The following is a 25946-nucleotide window of genomic DNA, read 5'->3' on the forward strand; positions in this document are numbered from 1 at the left end:
GAGAAAGAATTCTTTCTTACTCAGCTTTCTATTCAGGCTTTCAACAAATTAGTAAGGTCCACCCTTGGCATATAGTAAGTACTCAGTAAATGTTAGTAAAATGCCTCTCTGGCAGAGAGTAAAAATCCAGAAAATATTCCATCCTTACTACTTGGAAGTAGAGAATGAACACGGCAACTATAAATTTGAAAACTACTCCCTTACAGACATCTTGAAGAGAATGATAACCAGAATTTTTATTTTTTTGACTACGGAACAAGAATAGCAGGTTTCATCTTAAAGCAGCCCACGATACTTGGTTTAGAGACATAGAATTCCAGGCTGTAAGTATCAGTAGATGTTGAAATGGACTGAGAAGGTGGTGGAGTCTCCTGTTTTTGGAGGTCTTGAAGAAATAACATCATGTGTCTGGAATAGCTTGGGTCTGGTTTTTCCTAAAGGTAAGAAAAAGAGGGAAATTACAACCTCCCCCCATGTTTCCCTCTGTTAATTTCATCTCTTCAGTTTTCAGAGATTATAAGCAAAAATATTAGAATTCCCTTTCCCTAACCATGATTTTCTTTCTCTGTGGGATTAATATTTTTTGAAATAAGTCAGGAAATGTCTTTTTTTTTTTAACCAGAGGGTTACCCTGCCTACCACCATGAATAGAGCAAACAACACTTCAGGTTATTGTCCCAGTGCTTGCCATCACAGACACCTCCTACAGGTGCTGCATTCTCTGTAACACGGTGGTTCTTCAGGGACTTTGTATTTGTTTTGTGTTGTTGCAAACCACTGTCCGGATCTCTATTCTGAGATGTCTGCAAATGCCCTTATGTCATGTGTATTTTGATGTGCTATACTGATGCAATTTAAAGATTTTTTTTTAATCATAAAATAGGATTGTTGCAAGGATGTTAAAACAGGCTTTCAAATTAGAAGGGGCTCCCACTAGCAAATATGGAATAATTTGAACGTCAAAGTAAATAATGACTCTAACAAATTATAAACCGCTGAATAAAATAGGAAATCATAGATCTATAATTAACTTACAATCCTAATCCTTAAAACAACTTTTTAAGCTATTAGTATGCCCAGGGGCACCTGGGTGGCTCAGTTGGTTAAGCTTCCAACTTTGGCTCAAGTTATGATCTTGTGGTTCATGAGATCTAGTCCCACATCGGGCTCCTCACTAAAAGTGTGGAGCCTCCTTGGATTCTCTCTCTTGCCCTCTCTGTCTGCCCCTACCCCACTTGCCCATGTGTGCTCTCTAACTTTCAAAATAAGTAAATAAAAACTTTTTAAAAAGATATTAGTGTGTGGTAACTGAGCTCAGAACATTGAAGTTATTTTTCCAAGCTCAAACAGTTGCCAAGTGATAGTCTTTTTTTTCCTTCTGTTTTTTAGAAACATTTCAAACTTACAGGAAAATTATAAGTATGGCGCATAATTTTAAGTACAAAAAACTCTTTTCTTCCTGAACTATTGAGAACTGTTGACCTATGTCCCATCACAGTCAAATGCTTTAAAACAAGGACATTTTCACACAAAACCACAATACAACCATCAGTATCAGTGGCCCCATTAGGCAAGTAGAAAGAAGCACCTGCACATAATAGACATTCCGTTAATATTTACAAATTTCATCTGAACAAAAGAAGGTAAAATGTAAAAATATCCATTCCCAAGCTTAGGTATAATGAGTGAATATCTTAAGAACAATGATTTTTACAAAACATCTTGCAAAGACTTGTTCACTCATTTATGGGAATATATATAAATAGGAAACATATGCAGTAAATCTGCATATAGATATTTCTTTTTTTCTTTTTCTTTTTTTTTTTTTTTTTATGTTGAGACAGCACAGGCACACACACAAGCAGAGGAGGGACAGCGAAAGAGGGAGAGAGAGAATCCCAAGCAGGTTCCATGTGCAGCACAGAGCCCGACTTGGGGCTTGATCTCATGACTGTGAGATCATGACCTGAGCTGAAATCAAGAATCCTACACTTAACTGACTGAGCCACCCAGGAACTCCTGCATATAAATATTTCATTCATTAAACCTCCAAATTAATGTCTAATTTCACAAATATAAAGATGCAGAAGTAAAGATATGACAATAATGAAAGATACTGCCATTTGTCTTATGGACAATTATACACATATAGATACACATATAATATCATCTAAATATAAGCAATTATAAATTGTGACTATATTTTTGTCTAAAATAAATAGAGGGTAAAATACCTTAACATTCCTGGACATTTAACAGATCTATCCACACTTATAAATTGACCAACATCTTACATTTCTTAAGGTACCAACATTTTCATTTTGTCTGTCTGGGTTTTATTGTTGTCAAATGTATGAAGACGTTTTGTAATAATAAGTGAAGACTTCAATCTATAGAAAACAGTAAACCATTAAAAAATTTCCACCCAATTGTACAACTGCCAATTAAACTTTGGTAATATTTCAGAGAGGCAGAAACAGTTACATAATTCCATGCTCATGAAAATTCCTACTGGGCATGAGCAAAAGCAATTTTTCAGGCACTTATAACCTCATTATTCTTTAATATTTAAATTTATATTCAGTGAATTTTCTGCATCCAAGTGTCGGCTTCATTCATGTCAATATGCTGGATGCTACCTCATTTCAAACAGAACGGGGTTCCTGACCGATATTCAACAAAATCCTCTACAGCATTTGTCTGATTACTTGTTTCTTACACAAGCTTAAAAAAAAAAAAAACCTACCTTAGTTTCCATTCTTAGACATCACACATTCTGAATTCCCACAAAACCCAAAGTACACATGCACATACCACACAGAGTGAAGGGAAGGAGGGAGAGGAGGTGGGAGTGAGAAAGTCAGAATTGTGATGCCCAAAGGGTGGCTGAGAATGGAAAGCCATAAACAACTTTACAGTGAGAAACATAGATCCCACCCTAGATCGTTTCTCAGAGGATCCTCAAAATACACCATGTGGAAAGTCATATATGGAGTCAATTTCAAACCCTTGGAACAGGTCGGAGAATAGATGACAAACATGAAAGGAAGGAGAAATGTACCGGAAAACCAAGAAAAATCCTGCAAGCGCAATTAATTTACTAGGAGAGATGAACAAAAAAGTCAGCACAATCCGTAAAACAAATCTTCAGAAATAAATTCTAAGTCAAAATCAGAAGAAACCTATATAAATTCCTCTGATCTAAGAAGTGTGGATTGCACCTTAAAAGTCGCAAACCTTTCTTAAATACCTATTTATGTATGTGTGTTTTAATTCCTCCATTGTTTCCAACAATTTTCATTATTTGGGGGCAGACTGGTCTAGAGCAGTATTGTCCTTAAATATAATTTAAGCTGCACTTATTATAATTTTTTAAAGTTTTTTTTAATGTTTATTTCGGGAGAGAAAGCACAAATAGGGGAGGGGCTGAGAGAGGGGGGCTCAGGATCCAAAGCGTGCTCTGTGCCAACAGCAGCGAGCCCAAGGAGGGACTCAAACCCATGAACCGCAAGACCATGTCCCGAGCTAAAAGTTGGTTGCTCCACTGACTGAGCTACCCAGGTGCCCCTGCATGTATAATTTTAAATTTCTATTAGATACGTTTGAAAGAAAGCAAAAGAAACTAGTGACATCAATTTTAATAATGTATTTTATTTAACCCAATATATCCAAAATAATACCATTTCAGCATATAACATAAAATTGAGATATCTTATATTTTTTATCATTATTACTATCACTTCAAAATCCAGTATGTGTTATAAACTTAGAGTCAGCACATCTCAATTTCACAGTAGTCCTATTGACCAAAAAGATCATATGGATTTTTGATGTCAAGGGCCTGCTTTTTTTAAAGACTATTTTTTCAAGCAGTTTTAGGTTTACAACAAAACTGAGAGGAAGGTACAGCGATTTCTCATTAACTCTGCCCCCACACATGCATAGCCTCCTCATTATCAACATTACTCAACAAAATAGTATAATTTTTCACCAAAGATAGCCCTATATCGATACATCATAGTCACTCAAAGTCCATGGCTAAACTTAGGGTTCATTCTTGGCATTGTACATTCCACGAGTATAAACAAAAGTATAATGACACATATCCACCATTATAATATCATACAGAGTATTTTCACTACCCTAAAAATCCTCTGTGCTCTGCAAATTCATCTCCCTCCACCCCCAAACTCCTGCCAACACTAATGTTTTTACTGTCTTCATAGCTTTGCCTTTCCTAAAATGTCCTAGTTGGAATTATTGTGTGTAGTCTCTTCAGGTTGACTTCTTTCACTTAATAATTTGTATTTAAGTTTCCTCCACGTCTTTTCATGGCTTAATAACTCATTTCTTTTCAGCACTGAATACTATCCCGTTGTCTGGATATATCAGTTTATTTCCGCATTCAATTACTGGAGGACATCTTGGCTGCTTCTAAGATTTGTCAATTATGAATAAAGCTGCCATAAACGCTTGCACGCAGATTTTTGTGTAGACGCAAGTTTTCAACTCCTTTGGGCAAACACCAAGGAAAACAATTGCTGGATCATATAGTAAGAATATGTCTTCTTTTTCTAAGAAACGGTCCAACTGTCTTCCCAAGAGGCTGTTCCCTTTTGTATTTCTACCAGCAATAAATGAGAGTTCCTGTTGCTGTACATCCTCATCAGCATTTCGTGTCAGTGTTCTTAATTTTGGCCATCTTAATAGGTATCTAGTGGTATCTCATTGTTGTCTTAATTTCCATTTCTTTTAAGTATATGATGTTGAGCACCTTTTCATGTACTTATTTGCCATCTGTGTCTCTTTTTTGATGAGGTGTCTGTTAAGGTGTCTTGGGCCAATTTTTAAATCAGGTTGTTTATTTTCTTACCACTGAGTTTTAAAAGCTCTTTGTATATTTTGGGTAACAGTCTTTTATCAGATGTGTCTTTTGCAAATATTTTTCCCAAAAACTATTTTGCAAATAATTTGTCTTCTGCGTCTCTTAATATTGTCTTTTGCAGAGCAGAAGTTTGTGATGTTAGTAAAGCCCAGCTTGTTAACTGTTTCTTTCATGGATCACATCTTCAGTGTTACATCTAAAAAGGCATCACCATACCCACATCACCTAGATTTTCTTCTACGTTATCTACTGGGAGTTTTATAGTTTTGCAGGTTTAATCCTTTATAAAGTGGTAGGATTAATTATGATTACCAATCAAGTATGCACATGTCTCTACAAAGAAAGACATATAACCAAATAGGAGTTTATTTCATTACCTTTTTTCAGAATTTAGACATCAATTTTTTTCTTCACTGATCTCATCTAAACATGATGCAAGGATTGATGTATAAATGATTAAGTGAGTGAATGAAGGAATATCAGAAACATTAATTTTTTTCACAACAGGCCAAGATTTTCTGTTTCATAGCTCTTCATGCAGTAGCCTGGAGTTTGGTGCATTATTTGCAATTATCTCGTTTCCAGTCATTGAGACATCGTCCTTTTTTTTTCATTTTTCTATGATTATAGTTGCTAACCTACATGGTCATACTCTAAGGTTTTATTTTCTTGCTGTAATCTATTGTAAATCTCTTTCTCTCTCTTTTCCTCTCATTTTTTCTCTGACCCTACTGTAATCACCCCACCAGCGTAAACACTTAAGTAAATTGGATTCCCAGTATGGCAAACAATCTATTTTTTAATAAAGTGGTATAATAAAATTTTACTATTATAATTTATTATTTTTAATATATCCTAGAAGTTAAATTAAGCCATTTTGATAAATAGATCCATGGGAAAGTTTCAAGACAAATCCATTTTATAGCAAATGCCGATTTTTAATAAAGTGGAGTAATAAGCCCATGAAGAAGAACCAATCAAGTAGCAGAAATGCAGTATATAATGCAAACTTAGGCACTTGTACTAATAGTAATGTACATTATAATAATTTAATTTTGTATTTTGAAAGAAACAATGATTATTATAGGTAAAAGAATCTACATTTTCTAGGTATCTACCTATGATGTAGGTACCATAATACTATAGCATTAACTTATATAGAACTTAAAATCTATAAGATAGGGCCCCTATTATTTTGTAGGTATGTTCAAGCCACATTAAACATGTGATCTTTAAAATTCATTTAGCAAGGTCCTTAGACCACAACTCAACGCTAAATGTTTTGGAAACCTCAGAAAATTACTATTTAAAAGTTAGTTGTGGTGGAGGGGGGGGCACGTGGGTGGCTCAGTCAGTTAAGCATCTGACTCTTGATTTTGACCCAGGTGATGATCTCATGGGCTCATGAGTTTGAGCCCCACATTGAGCTCTGCACTGAAAGCTCAGAGCATACTTGGGATTCATTCTCTCTCTCTCTCTCTCTCTCTCTCTCTCTCAATAAATAAATAAATAAATAAATAAATAAACAAACAAACAAAGTCACTGGGGTTATCTATACATCAACATAGAAGAGACCTCAACTCTTCTTTGTGGAAGGAAACAGAAACCCTTTGTTGTAGTTATGGCATGGGGGAGAACCTCTTGAATGAGCCATAATTCTGCAAATGTAAAACCATCACACACATATTTTCTTTAGGGAAAAATATAAAATATTCACTGCCATGAATTCTATTTGGCAATGTAAATTGCCCTGCATAAACTGTGTTTCTGCAAGCTGTATTCCTGGATGGTGTGTAGATTAAAAAAATACTATTGCTCATTGGAATTGTATATGTTCTTAAGTAGCTCAAATAGGAAGTATGAAGCTGAAATAGAGAGAACTACAGAAAAAGCATACAGATATGGCTTTGCCCTCAAGCTACTATTCATTGACTTAAAAAAAGTATTTGATCAGACTCAACCTGATGTTGATGATGATGATGTTGATAGAACTGATGTTCTATACATGATGTCATTTAGAGGGAATAATCCAAATGCACTAATATTGTTATTTTATTCAGGCCATTAAGTAAGACTACATCCATTTTGGTTAAGACAGACTTTCTTCAATGTGATTTGATATTGGGGTGCCTGGGTGGTTCAGTCGGTTAAGCAACTGACTCTTGATTTCAGCTCAGGTCATGATCTCACGGTTCATGGGGATCAAGCCCCATGTCACGCTCTGCACAGTGCAGAGCCTCCTTGGGATTCTCTCTCATTCTCTCTCTCTCTCTGCCCCTACCCTGCTCATGTGTGCTCTCTCTCTCTCTCTCTCTCTCTCTCTCTCCTTCTCAAAATAAATAAATAAGCTTTAAAAATGTGATTTTATATTACTATTGTCAGTCAACCTGGAAAGAGGAAAATTCTAGGGACAAAAAATGGAGATTGGGAAACACCTCAGGCTGGGATGAGAATGAAGTATTTTCATCTCTCTGGGCCTTGGCGTACCTGGTTCTTGGACACAGAACAGCCACTCTCAAGGGCATTCTCTTTGGAGAGGGTAAACTGACCCTTACTACCTACCTGGGAGCCAGTCGACTTACAAGCATCAAAATGCTCATCAGACCTTCCTTGAAAATTCTCCTGTGAACTGCAAGACTAGCTATGTTCAAGAATACTTTTAAATTCATACCATCATGGCTTCCTTCCACCAGATCCAAAACTTTGTTAAAAATTGTAGCCTTGCTCTGTGGATGTTCATTTTATGCTTGGAACGTGGTCCCAAAGGGACTAGTCCCTCACAGAGCACCTCTCAGAGCAGCCGCCAGCAGTGTTTTGTGGGTTGAATAGCACTTTCGAGAGCGTGTGCAGGAGCAGAGGCACTCCACCACGCTAATAGGTCTTACTTTAAATTTGTTTCCTTCTCTGAGGGTACTCAAGCCTGCCCAGCAAGACCAGAACATTTCCTTAAAGACTGGCACTGCCTCTCCCTTCAGAGACTATTTCACATCTTTCCTCTCCGCAAACCCTCCAAAACCCCTCTTCCTCCCTGCTCACTCTTAAATAATAACCTTCCCTTGTACTCCACTGAGATAATAGAATAATCAGATGGAATTGTCTTCAGTTTCCCCCAAAATGAACGTGCAGTCACTGCTTTCTCTTCCCCTACCATGAAAGACCAGTCCTTATCTATCAAATGCCAGCAGAGCACCTGTGTTCTATAGACATCCTCTCTTGGCTTCTCAAAGATTTCACTGTGGCAAAGATTCCCCCTCTCTCCAAGACCATCAATTATTCTTCTCCAAGGATTATTAACATTGAAAAGTATACAGGTTCTGGATCTGCCGTTTGGAAAAAATAAACAAACAAACAAAAAAAGTTTTTTTTCTGGACCTTTCATGTTCTGCCAAAGAGTGTCTCCTTTCTTTACTTCATTCAATAGCCAAATGTCTGGAAATACTTATCTATATCCATTTTTTCAGGTCCTATCTTATCTTCACCTCACTTCAACTGGGTTTTCACTCTTTACGTCAATGACTCAATGAACTAGCTCCTCAGGATCTTGTCAGTGATCTCCCTGCTGCCAAATTTTGTAATCCCTTCTCTGTCTCCTCTCGCTGCACTTCTTAGCCGTACATTCAAACACTCTTACCTTTTTAAAAGCCTTTTTTTGTCTTGAGTCCAGAACATCATACATTATTCCATTTTCCTCCAGCTTCGTTAATTCTCTTTCTCAATATTCTTTACTTTCTTCTCTTCTTTAGCTGACTTCTAAATGTTAGCGTACTCTAGGGATTGATCCTATAACCTCTTCTTTTATCTCCCATTCATATTCCCCAATAATTCATCCACATCCATTGCTTTAAATACTATATATATTTTCATACCTCTCAAATTTAAATCTCCCATCCTCTCTAAACCCTAGATTTCAGGCTGTATATCTAACTACTTGACATCTTCAATAGTAAGACTAGTACCAGCTTATGAAAAACAGAACTCATGCTCTGTATCATACCCGCAAGCCACTGCCAGAAAAAATATTTTTAATGTTTATTTTTGAGAGAGAGAGAGAAAATCTGAAGCAGGCTCCAGGCTGTCCACACAGAGCCCAACGTGGGGCTCAGGCCCACAAACTATGAGATCATCATCTAAGCCAAAGTCAGACGCTTAACCCACTGAGCCACCCAGGCGACCCCTCCTATCTGAACTACAATCATAGCCAAAATATATTCCCTATTTCCACACTTGTACTCATATTCTTACACATCCAGCAGCCAGAAGTTTTTTGGGTTGTTTTTTTTTAACGTAATTTTTTTAAGTAAATTAGATCCTGTGGTTTATCTGCTTAAAACATATCAATCAGTATCTTCCAGTCATTCTAATTGCCCTTTGATGTCCTGCAGGGACATACATAATCAGGCCCCTGCACAATTATCAGACTCACCTTGTACTACCTTACCCTTTCTCACTGTTTCAGTTATACTCCCTGTGATTTATAATAAGAAACATATATTTAGTCTTCATCCCTCATTTCTGGCACAAAGCTCCTAGAACCCTTGTAAACAATGAGAATGACAAAGAGTGCTTTTTGTTATTTAATGAGGTGTCCTTTGGAAAGCCCCTAGGTCATCTAAGGATTGGGGCTGGCCCTAGAGGAACCAACCACATGATTAGAGGGTTGGACCCTTTAGTCCCACCCACCTGACTTCCCTGGAAAGGGGGAAGGGTCTGGAGACTGAATAAATCACCAACGACCAATGATTTAATCAACACTGCCTATATAACAAAGTCTCCATAAAAAAAAAACAAAAGGACAGAGTTCAGAGAACTTCCTCACTGGTGAACACATGGAGATCCGGGAAGAGTTGTGTGCAAGGAGAGGGCGTGGAAGTTCCGTGCCCTTTCCCTATACCTTGCCCTATATATCTCTTCACATGTAGGTTGACTCATGTCCTTTGATATCCTTCATTATAAACTAGTAATCTAGTGAGTAAACTGGTTTCCTGAGTTCTGTAACCTGTTCTAGCAATTAATGAAACCAAAGGAGGGGGTCATGGGAAGCTCTGATTTATAGTCAGTCAGTCAGAAGCACAGGTAGCAACCTGGCATCTGAAGTGCAAGTTCAGGGTGGAACAGTATCGAGTGTTATGGGACTAAACCCTTACCCTGTGGAATCTGATGCTCTCTCCTGGGTAGATAGTGTCAGAATTGAGTTGAATTGCAAGACACCCACCTGGTGTTGATGAAGCGCTTGGTGGTGTGGGAAGAAACCCACATGTCAGAATTGATGACCAGAAACATAGTCCTCTTCCCTCAGTTGCTCTAACTCCGTGGCTCTTTCTCAAAACTGTCTTTGTAGCTCCTTCAATCTGGAATGTCCTTCCTCTACTTCTGATCTTCACTTAGTAGGCTCCATCTCACCATCTAGGTTTTAGCTCAAATGTCAACTACCTATCATCTCTAATGTTGTTCCTCTATAACAGCTTGCTAGTCAATTTCTACAGGATTTCTCTGCTTTATTTCTTTCAGAGTATCCTTATCTATAATTATGTATCTATTTGGTCTGACTCCCTCACCCCTCACCTGCGACAATCTGTAAGTTTCTTTTTTTTTTAAGTTTATTTACTTTGAGAGAGAGAGAGAGAGAGAGAGAGAGCGAGCATGTGTGCATGGGGAAGGCACAGAGGAGAGAGAATCCCAAGAGACAGCTTGGGCTCTGAGCTGACAGCCGAGTCCAAAGCAGGTCTCAAACTCTCAAACCTGGGGAGATCATGACCTGAGCCAAAATCAAGAGTCAGACACTTAACCAACTGAGCCACCCAGATGCTCCACATAATCTATAAGTTTCACGAAAACAAGGACCTTGTCTGTCCTATTCAGCAATAACCCATGTGCTAGAAAAGCTCCTAGCACAAAATAGGTATCAATAAAAATAGTTGTTATATAAATGAATATCTTGGGAGCTTGTCAAAAAAGGACAGAATGAAAAACGTGAATAAATCTGTTCTTAGCCTATGTAAAAGAGAACCTGGTGTCATTTCCAGAAATAATTAGAGCATGCTTTAAGGGGATCTATCATGTCAGCGTTAACTCCACCATCATAACATGGATATGAAAGGAAATGGACTTCATTTTATATTCACAGACAGCGAAAGCCTGGCTATACCAGTTATATTTGCAACAATTCAGGCAGGTAGATGTTATTATCTCTACTTTAAAATAGCAATATGAGGCCCAGAGAGATATAATAATTTGCCCAAATCCACATAGCAATTAAATGGTAAAGCTGGGATTCCGACCTCTGTGTGTTTGATTTGAAGGTCTATGTCCTTCCTTGTATTCTAGAAATAATAGACTGCTGAGCATAATGGTGAAGCATTTTCTTTTCTGAAAACACTTATTGCTATTCATGAGCCCAAAGGGAGTTAAAAATGTGAATATAGGAGTTGGTCCAGAGGGTTAAGAGGAGGAGGAAAAGAAGAAACTGTGTATATAAAAAATGCAGCTGATGGGTGTCTTTTCAAATACTGTGGTGTCTCAATAGGGCCTGTTGAATCACATATACACATAATCAGTGTAATTCCAGGAGCAAGCCCGCTTGGCTCAGCAGTTTTAATATACAGATCAATTTTGCATTACCTCCTTCTGGCTGTGAGTGCTCATAGAGGGAGGTCATAAAACATTTATTGGGCCAAGGATGCAAATTGAGCAAAGAGTGAATCTTCAATCTGTGGACAGGCTCTTGAAAGAGACTTGTCAGATAAGTCTGTGATGAGCATTTGCTCTGCCCTACACCCTATGAAATTTTTATTTTCATTTCCTCTACAGAATTCACCTCTTAGGGGGTAGGAAATTATATACATACACACATATACATATATATATGACTATAGCATAATAAATCTTGTGCCACTTGTATCTTAAAAATAACAATGCATGTGACAAAGACTGTTTGAAAACTAAATTTGGAATATTATGGCAGAATTATGACAGTCTCCAACTATATCCTATGGGTAAAACAGCAATTGGAGACATCAAGAAAAAGCATAGAATAAGTATTTACTTCTACCATGAACTAGGACTCTGGGCCAAAACTCTATACTGTGGCACAATATACAGATAACCAGTTAGTTAATCACTGGTATAGGGGATTTCAAGGTCTGCACTGGAACCCAGAGAAGCGAAGAGACCAGGATAATTTCCACACTTGCTGTGTTAACTCCCAGGGTGGCATGGCTTGTTGCTGCCAACCTTAATCTATATTAACCATTTCTTCTAACGCAGCTAATGAGAAATGAATGATGTTCACCATAATTGGTCATCGTGGCACAAAAAGGTGAGAAAATGAGCAATACCAAAGAAAACAGGGGGGTGTTTAATAAATTGAGCTGGTCTAGTTCAACCCTCGAAAACCCTGTGAATATATAAGGTTTTACTTTTGGTGCATAATCTGAGGCTTTCTTCCATGAGGTTTCACCTCTGGTTCCAGTTGGAAGCGATTGCATCCTTTTCTAATCTCCCTGAGAATTTAAATCTGTAACATTCTTCAGAACAAACTGGGGCTAACTTGTACCATTGTTTTTTTAAGGATAATACACTGGGTAAAAAAGGGATAGAGTATGTCTTACATTGGTTTTATTTGCCTAATGGCTGGTAAAAGTGCTACAGAGAGCAAAAACTTAATCAACATTTGTTAATGAAGGTGATAATTTGTGTTTATATTTGTCATAAGGACAAACTTATGACAATGGTCATATTGCCATAGCTAGACATCTCCTGCCATGCCAGATAAAATGCAGTATAAATTGGAGGAAGAGAAATAGTTGAAAAGAAAAACTGCTAGGTTATACATATGTAAGGTCACCATCAGCTAGGTCATAAGCTTCTTGAGGGCAAGAACAGTCTTCTTTATTCAGTATCCTCAGTAATTACTACAGTGTCTAGTCCACAGCTAGCTAGCTGTTCAATATTTATTTGCCTAATAAATGTCACCCTGCCAGCTCAAATACACACACACACACACACACACACACACACACACACACAATACAGTATCTTCAGAACATTTACAAGATAGATTTTACATTTAAAGAAGGTACAGTAATCATACAAGATTTTCTATGACCACTAACCCAAATCCCCTTGGGCACTTTAATAGTTTTCTATGTTTTTAAGTTCATCCTGGTTTCACTTCATTCTGCTTTCTCCAAAAATCCAAATGATTTTTATTTTTATCCTATTTGTAAACCTTACTTAGCCCCTACTGCTCTCCCAGGCACTGTAGTTTTGCCTGAAGTCAGCATTATTCCCATGAAGCCCCAGGGCAGGGGGAGCCACATGAGCAGAGGCCTTTGGTGCTCCCTCCAGCAGCACATATACTAAAATTGGAGCAGAGGCCTTTGCCTGCTCTTTCTCAGCAAAAGGTTTCACTAAAAGAAGACTCAGGTTACCCTAATCTGTCCTCTTACTTTGGAGTTCTAAAAACACAAAGAACTGCTGTGTGAAAAACAATGTTTTTCCCTAATGGCACCCCTTTCAAGTCATTTAATCAGGACACACCTAGAAAATAATGTAATTAATTGTCAACCAAGCAACTCACCACCCCAAATTACCTAGAAAGGATCAGAGCTTAATCCAAAATATAACAGGCAACACTCTCCTATATATCCCCTGTGCTTTTGGCAAAAAAATACCTCCTTAAGAATCACAGAACTAGTGAAATCCAAATAAAGACTGAGTTTAGTTAATAGGAATATACCAATGGTGGTTCCTCAGTTGTGACAGGTGTACTATTGTAAGATGTTAACAACAGGGAAAACTGGGCAAAGAGTATGAGAAGTCTATACTGTCTTTTGCAGTTTTTAGGAAATCAAAGTATTAAAAAAAAAAAAACCTTTAAACATTTTTTTTAACGAAGTCATAGAATACAGAGAGGAACTTTATCAGACAACTAGATCCCTCCCAAAGTTTTCCTAAGAAACAAAGTTCCTATGGGAAAGGTCCAAGCCCTGTTCACAGTTTTAGACCAAACAAAGCTATAACTGAAGGCTTGGCTGAGAAAGGATAGCCATGGTGGTGGACAGATTCGGGAAGACAACACAGCATTCTAAGGGACAGACACTGAGACATGAGGAATGAGATTCATCAGGCCTTGTAGGATCTTGAGTGGAAGCCACGTAAAATTGTACTTGAACTTAAACCAACCCATCTTCCTTTCCTCTCTGCAGACTGTTTATCCCTTTAACAGGACAGAGACATAACACAGAGACAATCCTATTCAAGAGAGCTGAGTAATAAAATTAAATCAACTGCATTGTATCCTGTAAAAGAAACATCTCCAAGAAGAAAAGCTTTTTTAAACAGGTTAAAAGATGAATAATGGTAATCCTAGGGACTGTGGAGAGCAATGGTGAAAATGGATGACCCACACCTCAGAAAGATAGTGTGAGGGTGAATCAAAATTACAGATGTGAGAGGGACGCCTGGATGGCTCAATTTGTTTAGCGTCCAACTCTTGATTTCAGCTCAAGTCATAATCCTAGGGTTATGGGATCCAGCCCCACACTGGGCTCCAGGCTGAGGGTGGAGCCTGCTTAAGAGTATCCCTATCTATCTATCTATCTATCTATCTATCTATCTATTATCTCCCCCCACTGCCCTCTCCCCTGCTCATGCTCTCTCTCTCTCTCTCTCTCTCTCTCTCTCTCAAAAATAAACATTAATATTTTTTAATTAAAAAAAAAGAATTATAGGTGTGAGAGAAATCCGAGGCAGGCAAACTGGTCCTGGAAGAGTGGGAGTTACAGGGAATGATACGCAGGGCCTGTGCACTGTGCAAAGAACAAAAGAGCATGGCAGCTCCAGAGGACGAGAGTAACCATCAGTCTTGGTAAGAAGCTGCTCAAGTGACCTTACCTGGGATCTTACAGTTTTGTGGGGTCTTGAGGATGTTTGGGTATATTGAAAGTGTTGGAATTTCACCAAAGCATCATTAGTTAGAAGTCATAGCACTTAGGAATGAAACTAATGGGCATGTTTCCTCAACTTCAGATGAAATTTACATTTCAATTTACATTATATAAATATAATGCTCTTTCAATTTACATTATATATCTGGACGAAGCCAGACCATGGCAAACAGCATTGCCTAACAGTCTAAGAGAATCTGAAATCTTTATAGACCTGATGGAGCCCCAGTTGGGCTATAATGGAAGGAGAATGTCGCTAATTATGTCTTTTATTTCTCATTAATTACAGAAATACTTTCAGTCATAGTAACAGTCTATAATAACAGAAGTGTTGGGTCCACTGAGGTTAGGCTGAGCTTTCCATGAATTTGACTTCAGGGATAAAAGAAAGTCCAGACGGACACGACACCTAAGTGGTGGAATTTTCCCCCAAGTGAGATGCAGGGAGGATGGCATCCTATTTGAGGATGCCCCATCCAACCATATAAAGGCTAAAACTTGAAATGAAATATTGAATCTAATTTTCCTTTCAGAAGTCAGGACATTACAAATTGTTAAACAATAAAGTACATTTTAAAAGACACTTACATGTTTGTTCTCCTAAATAATCTGAGCTCTGCTATCCTAGGCTAAGACGTAAGCCTTTTCCAAAATGCTGTTCAAATCCACAAATTAGAATCTGCTATCAGGAGAATCTTTTATTCTTCTTTAAGGAAAAAGGAAGGATCAACACTCACCCTATCCCTATGATAAGCCAAAAGTTTTTAAATTATTTTTATTCTGTAATTAACAAAGAAGTACCTTTTGAAAATTTAATACAGAACCATATAAAATAGAGTAAACTTTTTTTTTTATTCTCACTCTCCGGCATTTGCCACTGTTAACACAACTCAGTGGCTATGTTCCCAGGCATTTTTCATGTGAATAAAATCGTAAAAATAAACATGTTTTTACAAAGATGAGATTATACTCTACATTCTACTTTGCAATCTGCTTTGACACTTAAAACTTTCTTCACATACAGAATCTTTCTGACTACGCTATGACACAGATAACATTATACCTATTTCAAGAATGGGTAAGTATGCCTCAAGAACATTCTGTATTCTACCCAAGTTCACACAAGCAGTAAATAGGATTCAAGCACAAATCTATTGTTTCTCTAAGGCAAGCTGCATGGAATAGAATTGGTATATGTTTAGATATCTTAACCATCATTGTATAGGTCAGGCATAGACAAACTCTTCCTCCAAATGGGCAGATAGTAAATATTTTGGACTTTGTGGAGCACATAAGGTCTCTTTCATATTCTTTGCATTTTTTAATTTGTTTGTTTGGTTTTTAGTTTACAACCCTCTAAAAATGTAAAAAACCGTCTTAACTTAGGAAGCCATGCAAAAACAAGTTCAGATGATGGAGATTGGTCCGAGTGGCTGTAGTTTATTCATCCCTGATACAGTCTCAATTGCACAATTTAACAATATGGGCTTTTAAAATGCCAAAATTTGCTTCTTTGCCACTGACTGTATCTTTCCTTTTGGCCAGACATATACATTCTTAAAATACAAATTAAGCTTTGGAAAGTTTGAGATCACTGACTCCATCCTTGTACATGCCACTCATCATGACATCATCCATCAAGCAGTAAGTGACAAGGCTTCACACAACCCGTTCAGGTCAAACTGAAATGGAGATTTGGTTTTCCTGAAACGGACACTTTGGGAAAACAAAGAGACAAAAGTATAAATCTCTCCGACAGAAGTATCAGTAGAAGCCTACTTCAAAATGTTTGTATTTTGCTTCCTTTTGTTAGTTGCCAAGAATTTGCCATCATCAGAACTGAATTCTTTATTTTGAGACACTAATGAGCAAGCCACTGAAAGACTGGCTGCCATTTTTTATTACAACAAGGTCTCATTGCTTCATATCGTCAAGACACAACTCCTCCATGCCTCATCCTCCTCCTCTGAGTAGAAGAAGAAAAATAATTTGGTGTGACATTTATCTCTGTGAAAAAGCAGCAGGGTATATCAGAAAAAAATAGGATCTTTGGAGGCAGACTTAAATTTGAATATCAGTGTCTTTATTTACCATTATGTGATATTTGGCAAGTTACTCAAACTCTCTGGGCCTCAGCAACCTTATCTCTAAACTACAAGGTTGTTAAAAGAATGAAGATTGTAGCTACATATTTAATTTTAATAGAACAATATTATTTTAATTGTTATGACAATAATACTGCCAAAAAATACTGCAGATAAAAATGGCAAAATCATCCTAGAGAAGCAATCCATAGCTGGCCCATGAAACACAAAATCCAGTGTATTCTTTTTTTATCATAAAAACTCATCAGCATAATAGTTTTTATAATTCTATTAAAACTCCCAGGGAGCAAGAGGCAGATTTTAGAGAATTTGTGAGATCATTCTCTACAATCTAGTGTTAAGATATACACTTTTCTCACCTAAAAACAACTAAAAATACAGGATGTCTTTTTAGAAATCTTGTTCTGTTTGTAAATGCACATAATTAGAAAAGTAATACAACTTCTTTTAACTACCTCCAACATATTTTTTTCTCCATCAACCTGAGCAAGAACAAACAATGCTACTAACACAATGTCTGTTCTCTGTTTAATAATGGATTCAGCAAAGGAAGAATACATCCTAAAAGATTAATAAGAAGCAAATATCCAGGACAGTGAAAAGACAAACAGCAGAGTGGCTGTTTTGCTTAACCGCCTGTCAGTAAATATTCATGCCTGGCTTTGGTCTTTCTCTGGGCCCATGCTGCTAAACTTGGCCTCCTTCTCAAATTTCTGTCAATAGCCTAAAAGCTATATTCAAACAAACCTTCAAATATACGTTACTCTAGTTCCTTCAGACAAACTGACACAATGGGTTTCCATTTTAATTAGGGAGGCTTCTAAAATGATTTACATCAGAACTGTCCAAGGCTCAGGAGCAAATGATAAAGACGAGAACTTCCTTACATATTTACATTAATGTATTCTTCATTTGTGAGCAGCATAGTTTGAGGGAATCAAAAGCAAAAAGTCAGAACATAGAATGCTTAAGGTAATAGGAAAATCAGATAAGGGACCCCAAATTATGAAATGAAGATCGATTGTTGTTAATTAGTAATCTCGCAATCCTATCAGATTCATTAAAATTCTCCAGTTGTTAAGCTTTTCCTAAAAGTAAAAAAGAAAAAGAAAGAAAAGAAAGAAACAACAACAACAACAGAGATTATCTTTAATCATAGGTGACATATCTGAGACTCTCGAATACCATCCCTTCCCAGATATTATCTGTTCACTGTGGCTCAGTCCATAACTCTCCTCGTTTCAATCCATTTTCTCAGGTTTCTCAAAGCAATCTTACCAAATAATAGATATCCTCCCTGCCACAACATACCCATTTCAGTGGCTCCCCTATTACCTACAAATTCTTAGCAGGACACCCCTCAACCTGTAATCTGGGTCCACTCTATTTTTTCCACTCCATTCTACCTCTCTTTGTACTTACTGTTATGCTCGCCCTTCCCTGAGAATATGACACACATTCATGCCTGCATGTTTTGTTCATAGCGTTCCTTCGGCAAAGCTGCAAGAACAGAATTAGTAGCATTTCAAGTGACAATAGTGTTTGGCAGGTATTCTCTTCCAAGATATTCAATTTTCATCATTTTTGTATATATGTTGAAGTTTATGCTCAAAGACCGGAAGTAAATATGATCTGCCCTGAAAAATATCAGCACATCCTTCTTTCCACCTAGCAACGCCAACTGGAAGCATAAATAAAAATTTAAAACAATACACTGAATATCTAAATTTACTTAGTACTATACAACAAAGAACCGTCTTTTTCTCTATCCCTGTGCTATCCACCTATGCCATTAAATAGAGCAATGTTTAAAATAAAGGACATCCTAGCCATACAATATGTAGGCTTGTGGGATATGTCTTATATACTGGAATTTTATTAGTGTGATGATCTCATGATGATTAGAAATGTTATGCTACATAGTTGTAGCACACAGTTGTAACAAAATCATTCACCTTGCTGATTATTCAGAGTAATGATAGAAATTGCATGTAACCTTAGGTGAAATATCCACATAACGAGGCTTTGTTTAGCAACTCCCAGCCAATATGTGATCTCTCTGTGCTATCACAGAGGCCGCACATTTTCTTGTCAACAATTTTCCGTTTGTAGATTGAGGTAGCATTTTATGTCATTTTATTAATATCTGCTCCTCTCCACAGAACAGTAGGCTCCATGGGGACAGAGATCATGTGTGTTTTGCTCACCATTGTATGCCTAGCACGTAGCACAGAGCATGGCACTGAGTTAGCACTCTAAATATGTGTTGAATGAGTGAACAGCATATATACATTGAGAGTCTGCGCAAATGATAATTTATCTAAGTGAATCCAGAGGATGAGCCTAAAGGAAACTTAGGCTTAACAGAGCAATATTCCTAGCATCAGTGCTTCATTTAGAAGTCAATTTTTTTTAAATTAGGTAAGGAAGGGACACCTGGGTGGCTCAGTTTGTTGAGCATCTGACTTTGGCTCAGGTCATGATCTCAAGGTTGGTGAGTTCACGCCCAGCATCAGGCTCTCTGCTGTCAGCACAGAGCCCACTTCAGATCTTCTGTCCCCCCGCCTGTCTCCGCACCTCTCCTACTCACACTTTATCTCTCAAAAATAAGTAAACATTAAAGAAATAAGTAAATAAATAAGTCTCCTTTAATTTCAAGAAGTTTCAAGTCAGGTTTGAAGTTTTAAATATTTTCTAAGATTTTAGAACATAGTAGAATATATATATATATATAGGGAATATTACTCAAAAAAATAAGAGCAAGATAAAAACAAAAAATATACTTCAGACATAAGGACTTTGACTTCCTTCTGTCAAGCCACTTCAATTTCTCTTTGGAATTAGGTATCATTTATATAAAAACTGATACATACCTTTGTAGAAATGTGTAAGGGGACAATTTTCTAACTGCATTAGAGTTCCTCTTAAAGTGGGAACTATCCTCACATGAGAGTTAAAAGCTTGGAATGGACAATGGGTCCTGCCAGTTAAGGTGACTACAGAGTTCAAGGATTAAAAGAGAGAAAGAGACAGAGAGAGAGAACAGCAGTACTCTGCATAAGGTAAACAGAGGAATTTTTTATTGCCGAAGAGGAACAGAAATAAAATTACAGAAAAGAAAGATAAGGGATAGGAGGGGCCATAAAGATGGAGAAAAGCTGGAACTAGATACCAACTAGGACCAATGAAACTCCCCAGGTGTAGCATGTTTAAAGGATTATTTTAAGAACTATGACTTCATTCCACCTCTGGCATGATAGCATATGTCATGCATCAGAGTAATTCTCTCTCTCTCAGATCAACAATAAAAGCAGATTATTTTGAATAAATACAAAAATGAATGAATGAATGAATGAATGAATGAATGAATATTTGAAAGCATAATAAATGATCCAAAGAGGACAGGACTTGAAAGATCAACATCACAGAAAATAAGCTAACTGAGGTGAGACTCAAATTTGCCTCTGTGGGGTTTTTTTTCCTGAGGAATTTACCAATTTGCAGCTCAGGAAAGAGAAGCAGAAAGCAATCTGGAGCTGGAGGCAGTTCCATCAGGCTGGGGAGACAGAAATTAGAATTTGGAGATGCCCAGATTTGCAGGGCCAAGATCACAGAGGAAGGAATGGCACAAAAGTGAGTTAGAAAATTCTATATGCAATCTCCCCACGAGATGTTAGCTGACACCAAAGCTATATATGCAAGTCACCAAGAATACAAGTGGAAAGTAAGTCTGAGAGGCTAAAACAATGAGCAAAAATATCCAAAGTTTTTTGGTACTGAAAGACAGGGTTAGAGCTCAGGATCTGCCAAGGTGAGGTTCCTTCTGGTAAAGAACCCAGAATTTCAGATGAAACCCTAAAGAGTGTGGTCCATAAAAAATAGGAAAAACTGCCCTATGAAAGGCTGAAACCAAGCCTTTCTCAAGGACAAAAATGTACTAACAATAAAGGAAAATGTTGATAAGCTGGATTATATTAAAATTAAAATGTTCTGTCACTCAAAGGCACCATTAAGAGAATAAAAACCTAAATGTTACATAGGATAAAGATATGTGCAATACAAATACCAATAATAGACTAGTATTAAAGGTATATATCAAGAACTCCTACATTCAATAAGAAAAAGATTTCTACCAAGCAATAAGAAAAAAAGATGTTTTTCTATCAAATAGAGTCAATAGAAAAATTGAAAATCATCAAGGATACCAACATATCCAATAAGCATATGAAAAGGTATCTATATCATTATTCATCAGAAAAATCTGATTAAAACCATTATGAAGTCCCACTGAATCCACCAGAAGAGCTTATTTTTTTTGTTTTAAATAACAATAATGACCTCACCAAATGCTGACAAGGGTGCGGAGATCTGATAATTGTCAGGTTTCTGAGAGTGTGACTTGATAGAAATCCTCTGGAAACTTGTCAGCACCTGCTAATGTGAACATGCATGTTATGTTCAGTTATAAATAATTAGTTATAGTCAATTCCACTCTGAGTATAGGGCCAACAGAAATCAGTTCATATGTGCACCAAAAATATTCATAATAGCTTTCTTGTAATGGTTAAAACTAGAAACAACCCAATAGTATTGTCCTTAGACATGCAGCATTCTACCTACCAATGCCTCAAGGAACCCCATGCTTTGAGTGATTTCCTTGCAATTATCTCTCTTTCAAGTGGGTAGTATCAGCTGGAGCTGGTATTGCCATCCATGTAGGGTGTCTGAGCCCAGACTAGGACTCATGGGTACTGCTCCCTGTTTCCCCTCTCCTAGGTGCTTTCCAACACTCTACCCCACTCATGGGGTTGACTGGATGTCCCAAGGAGGTCCAGGACTCCTTGTTTGGCATTTTTTTCTATAAAATCACATGGGATTGAGTCACCAGAATGATGCTAATACAGTAATTTGGGGTGACACAAGATAGACACAGGCTCTGGGCTACTAACAGTCCACTGACAACTTCACCACCTATGTACATCCATGTATCAGCTCTTACTTCAGTGCCACATCTAGTCTATTGCACCTGGCAGTGGTGAGGGTGGCAGCACTCATCCCATATGAACAGCCAGTACAATCTCCACCCTCTCCATAGAATGTGTATCTCATATCCGCCAGTCCTCCAGCGCTGCTCATAGCTATCTCCTCCATGGGCTAACCAGACTGATGCTCTGTAATGCCAGTGGGTCCTCTTGATGCTTCCCTTGATTGTTCTTAAGCCATACCGAACATGGCAGGGATATACCTTGTATGGATGGGAACCACCCTGCTTGTACAAACTGATCGACTCCTAGCTGATCATTCCCAATGGTGGGAAGAAGTACAAGGCAGGGGTTATAACCAACACCAAAAGATATCACATTCTAGGATTATACTGATTCTAGTCAAAAGACTTCAAAAGAAGACATAGCTAACAAGATGTGTTGCTCTATGTTTATCCTATAAAATTCTGAATGGTAAATTTATCATGGCTAGAAATGAATTCTTGTTGACACTGCACACTATGGATAAGACTTGCATGTGTGGTCACAATCAATGAAGTAAAGTAACAATCTTTGGGAGAGGCATTGGAAGCCAATATTCACAGATGTCACATGGGTGATGCAACATCATGGGTAATAAGGTAACCAGCATTTAACAAAAAGGTATTAGGAATATGCAAAGGCAAGAAAATCAATGGTGTTTCAATACCAACAGGTGCTGAAGAGCCATGGCATTGCAGATAGTAAAGTCTTGCTCACTTTTCCTTATAGTAAGAAAAACATTAGCCAGGAATAAGACATGTGACAATTAAGAACATTAAGACATAATTCCTGGGTCTTATTTAGAAGATATTTGGATATTATGAAGAATCTTTATGATTACCAACTGGACAATAAACAAATTTGTAAGTACCTCTTCTCTACCTATTATTCTAAATGTTTATTGATAAATCAGTATCACATAGGCCCATAAATTTTGTAATTCATTTTTACTCAAATCATTTGTGTAGGCAGAGACCTTGGGGGAAAAAAGGTTTTCCAGGATTCCACTTACCTGGTTTGCAGTCCTACAAAGCAAATATCTTTCAACAGTCAAATTAATAAATAATGTGTAGTACAGTCACACAATGAGAACAAACATACTAAAACCAAATGCAATGACATGGGTGAATCTCATGAATGAAAGAAGAAAGACATAAAAGAGAACATACTGTATGATTCCATGTGTATAATTTTCCAAAGTAGACAAAACTAATCTATAATGGTGGAACCATCAGGATAGTAGTGACCTTTGGCTAAGGTGTGTGGCAAAATGGTTATTAACCAGAAGAGGTTTTGAAACTGAACCAATCATTGCAAGCAAATTTAATTTAAATGTACTGACATTTTTTTTTGTTCCAATCCTTTCCTCAACCCTTAAGAGTCCATTTCATTGTCACATAAAAATTATTCTTCCCTTATTTTATCTTTGTCCTACAGAGGACATGTAAAGGTAACTCACAAAAATATTTTTCAATGGTTTCAAGTTGCGTGAAACAAGACTTTACACACTGGTCAATGCTTCCAGAGACAGCACATTTACTGTGCGTTTGTTAAAGGACACATTCTAAAAAACATAGAGATCAACTCTCAGTAATCGCTCATGTTACATTACAGGGAGGTCACATATTTGAATTTCCAAGCAAACTGATTCTCCACTGATGTCATATGATTTGTGTTTCCAGTGTTAGAAAGTACCAACTTTTCTGCCTTTTTCTATTGTTTCTTCCCCTATATTTCTCTCTCTTCAAGACTAAGAAGTAACAAAATTAGGAGGGTGAGCAAAAAAATAGGGAAGGGAAGGATGAAGCATTCTGACACTGGAAGTATTCTAATGGTTCAGGAACCTCGTTGGGCTCTTTTTCTCACCTCAGACTAATTACAATATATAAACATGCCTACCAGTATAACAATATTTAGAATTTAATTATGCATTTGTTTTTGTAGTTAATTATTTTTAAAACAACCATTTCAAATCGATTGCAGCATTCACAGCTGCTCAAGTTAAGCCTGTAAGTTTTCTGTAACAACAAACCCATTTTCTGTTACTTACCAGTCAAGATGAATTTGTCCTTCTGGGGCCTAAATGACTTCCTTCCTGGCCTCAGACTCAGGGCAAATCTTTGCCAAAGTTAAAGCAAAACGAAGTCCTAAGTGCAAACATCTTGCTGGGAAAGCAACCGAGGACATTACGAAGGCACAGACACCTAAACATCAATTGGATTTTAAGAGACAAAAAACTTTCCAGTTGTTGAGTGCAGGCTAAGGAACAGTCTCTTAGGAATTTATGGGGAAGAAATCTTTTATAAAGAGTATACATAAAACACAACTTAAAAAAATGCAATTAGAAGTTCCCAGAGCCTATCTGAAGTTTATCTGAAGCTTCCAAACTTGTCCTCCACCTCTTTGATATCCATGAACATAATAAATACATAACAGAGTCTTAAGATACCTCCAAGATGCGCGTTGCCTCGGAAGTACTGCAAAGGATTCCTGCAGCAGGTGCGGGCTGACGACAGTGCTCTCGACAAGGCTTGCCTATTTCAGTTGGAAAAGGCAATTTCAGCCAGCTACTGTTGAATTGTCAGTATGCCTCAGTCCAAATCAATCAGATCTGTCCTACTGTTTCTTAGAAGTAAACACCTCTGCCTCTGCCATTTGATGTTTTTTTTTTTTTCCCAGGATACAACTGAAACAAAAAGTCAGAGATGGTATTGTTACCGTATTTACAACATGAACAAAACCTGTTGGGGCAGCACAACCCTGTTGTCTAAAGAAGTACATGAAGTGGCCCCAGCTGGTCCTTCTGCTGCTTTCACTCTAAAGGGGATCCAAATCCCAAAACCGTTGCCTGCAAGCTTGAGATCACAAATAAATTGGTTAAACTTTCTGGAACTCAGTCTACCCATCTGTTAAATGAGAAGAATTGTAATTAACTCAACAGAGATTGGAACTTGATTGGGAGAGTGCATATAAAAATTGTAGCATATTATCAGCCACACAGTAGGTGCTAGAAAGTATCAAAATATGATTTAAATGATGATAAGCCTAATATTTGTTTGTGTGTACATTAATTAAATCTCTTAATCATATTTTTAATCACTTTAAAGTTCCAGTTTTCCATTTATCTCCATCAATGGCAGTTTTATAGTAATCTACACCACTTCTTTCTTATTTTCCTACCAATTAACTTCAGTTTGAGCACTGAACATTTCATTAATATCACCATCGTTAGATAGATCTATAATAATAAAGAAACTCAACTCGATCAAGTTTGCCACTAAAATTTAATTAGATGGTATATATGAAGATGCTTCATACTGTGAATTATATATGTTTAAATTTTCTTGTGGGAAGGATGATTGGTTTCTGAAAATGACGGGCATGTTTAGCAGAATCTGGTAAACTTTTTCCATAAAGGGCTAGATTGTAAGTATTAAGGCTTTGTGGAGTCCTACTGTCTCTAGCTAAACTATCCAACTCTGCCATTGCATCATGAATACAGCTATTAACAATATATTAATTAATAGGTATGGGTTTTTTTTCCAAACAGAACTTAATTTACAAAAACAAGTTTTGGGCTGGATTTGTCCCATGGGTCATGGTTTGCCAACCCCTGCTCAACCTTTCTACTGAAGACAAAGAAAATAGTTAGATCCTCCCCATCTTCCTTCAAAATTTCTTGTAAAAATATTACAGAAAGTGGGTAATCAGGTAGAGATCAAACAACATTATAGCTAAGTCGTGCTTATGCCCTGGAGGCTTTACAGATTGACTGAAGACAGCTGAAAGGTGGAGCTTTACTTTTAGGGACTCAGTAAGCAGAGGATGGCATAGAGAGCCCATCAAGATAGGAGACTCCAGTTGAGTCACCATCCCTCTGAGTTTAGGCCTAGAGGCTCTCCACCCTGACAGTGAAAGATTGGACTTCATTCCGATAAGTTACTTACATGTCCCAGAAAAACTCAAGTCATGGCCCCAGCAAAGA

General features: G+C 37.3%; 1 long non-coding RNA gene across 2 annotated transcripts; it reads right to left on the reverse strand.

The window, feature by feature from the left end:
* Positions 1 to 211: 211 nt before the first annotated feature.
* On the reverse strand, positions 212 to 24642 carry LOC106983154 (uncharacterized). 2 transcript variants are annotated; one of them, XR_008290773.1, is made up of 4 exons: positions 24411 to 24642; positions 21281 to 21368; positions 18360 to 18437; positions 212 to 434 (listed from the first exon to the last, which is right to left on the reverse strand). It is a non-coding gene; the product is annotated as an uncharacterized LOC106983154 (long non-coding RNA). The 2 variants fall into 2 exon arrangements; XR_001431475.3 differs by having other exon boundaries at positions 21281 to 21371.
* Between the last annotated feature and the right edge of the window lie 1304 nt (positions 24643 to 25946).

This window comes from Acinonyx jubatus, chromosome D4 (assembly GCF_027475565.1).
Source record: "Acinonyx jubatus isolate Ajub_Pintada_27869175 chromosome D4, VMU_Ajub_asm_v1.0, whole genome shotgun sequence".
Classification (NCBI taxonomy): Eukaryota; Metazoa; Chordata; class Mammalia; order Carnivora; family Felidae; genus Acinonyx; species Acinonyx jubatus.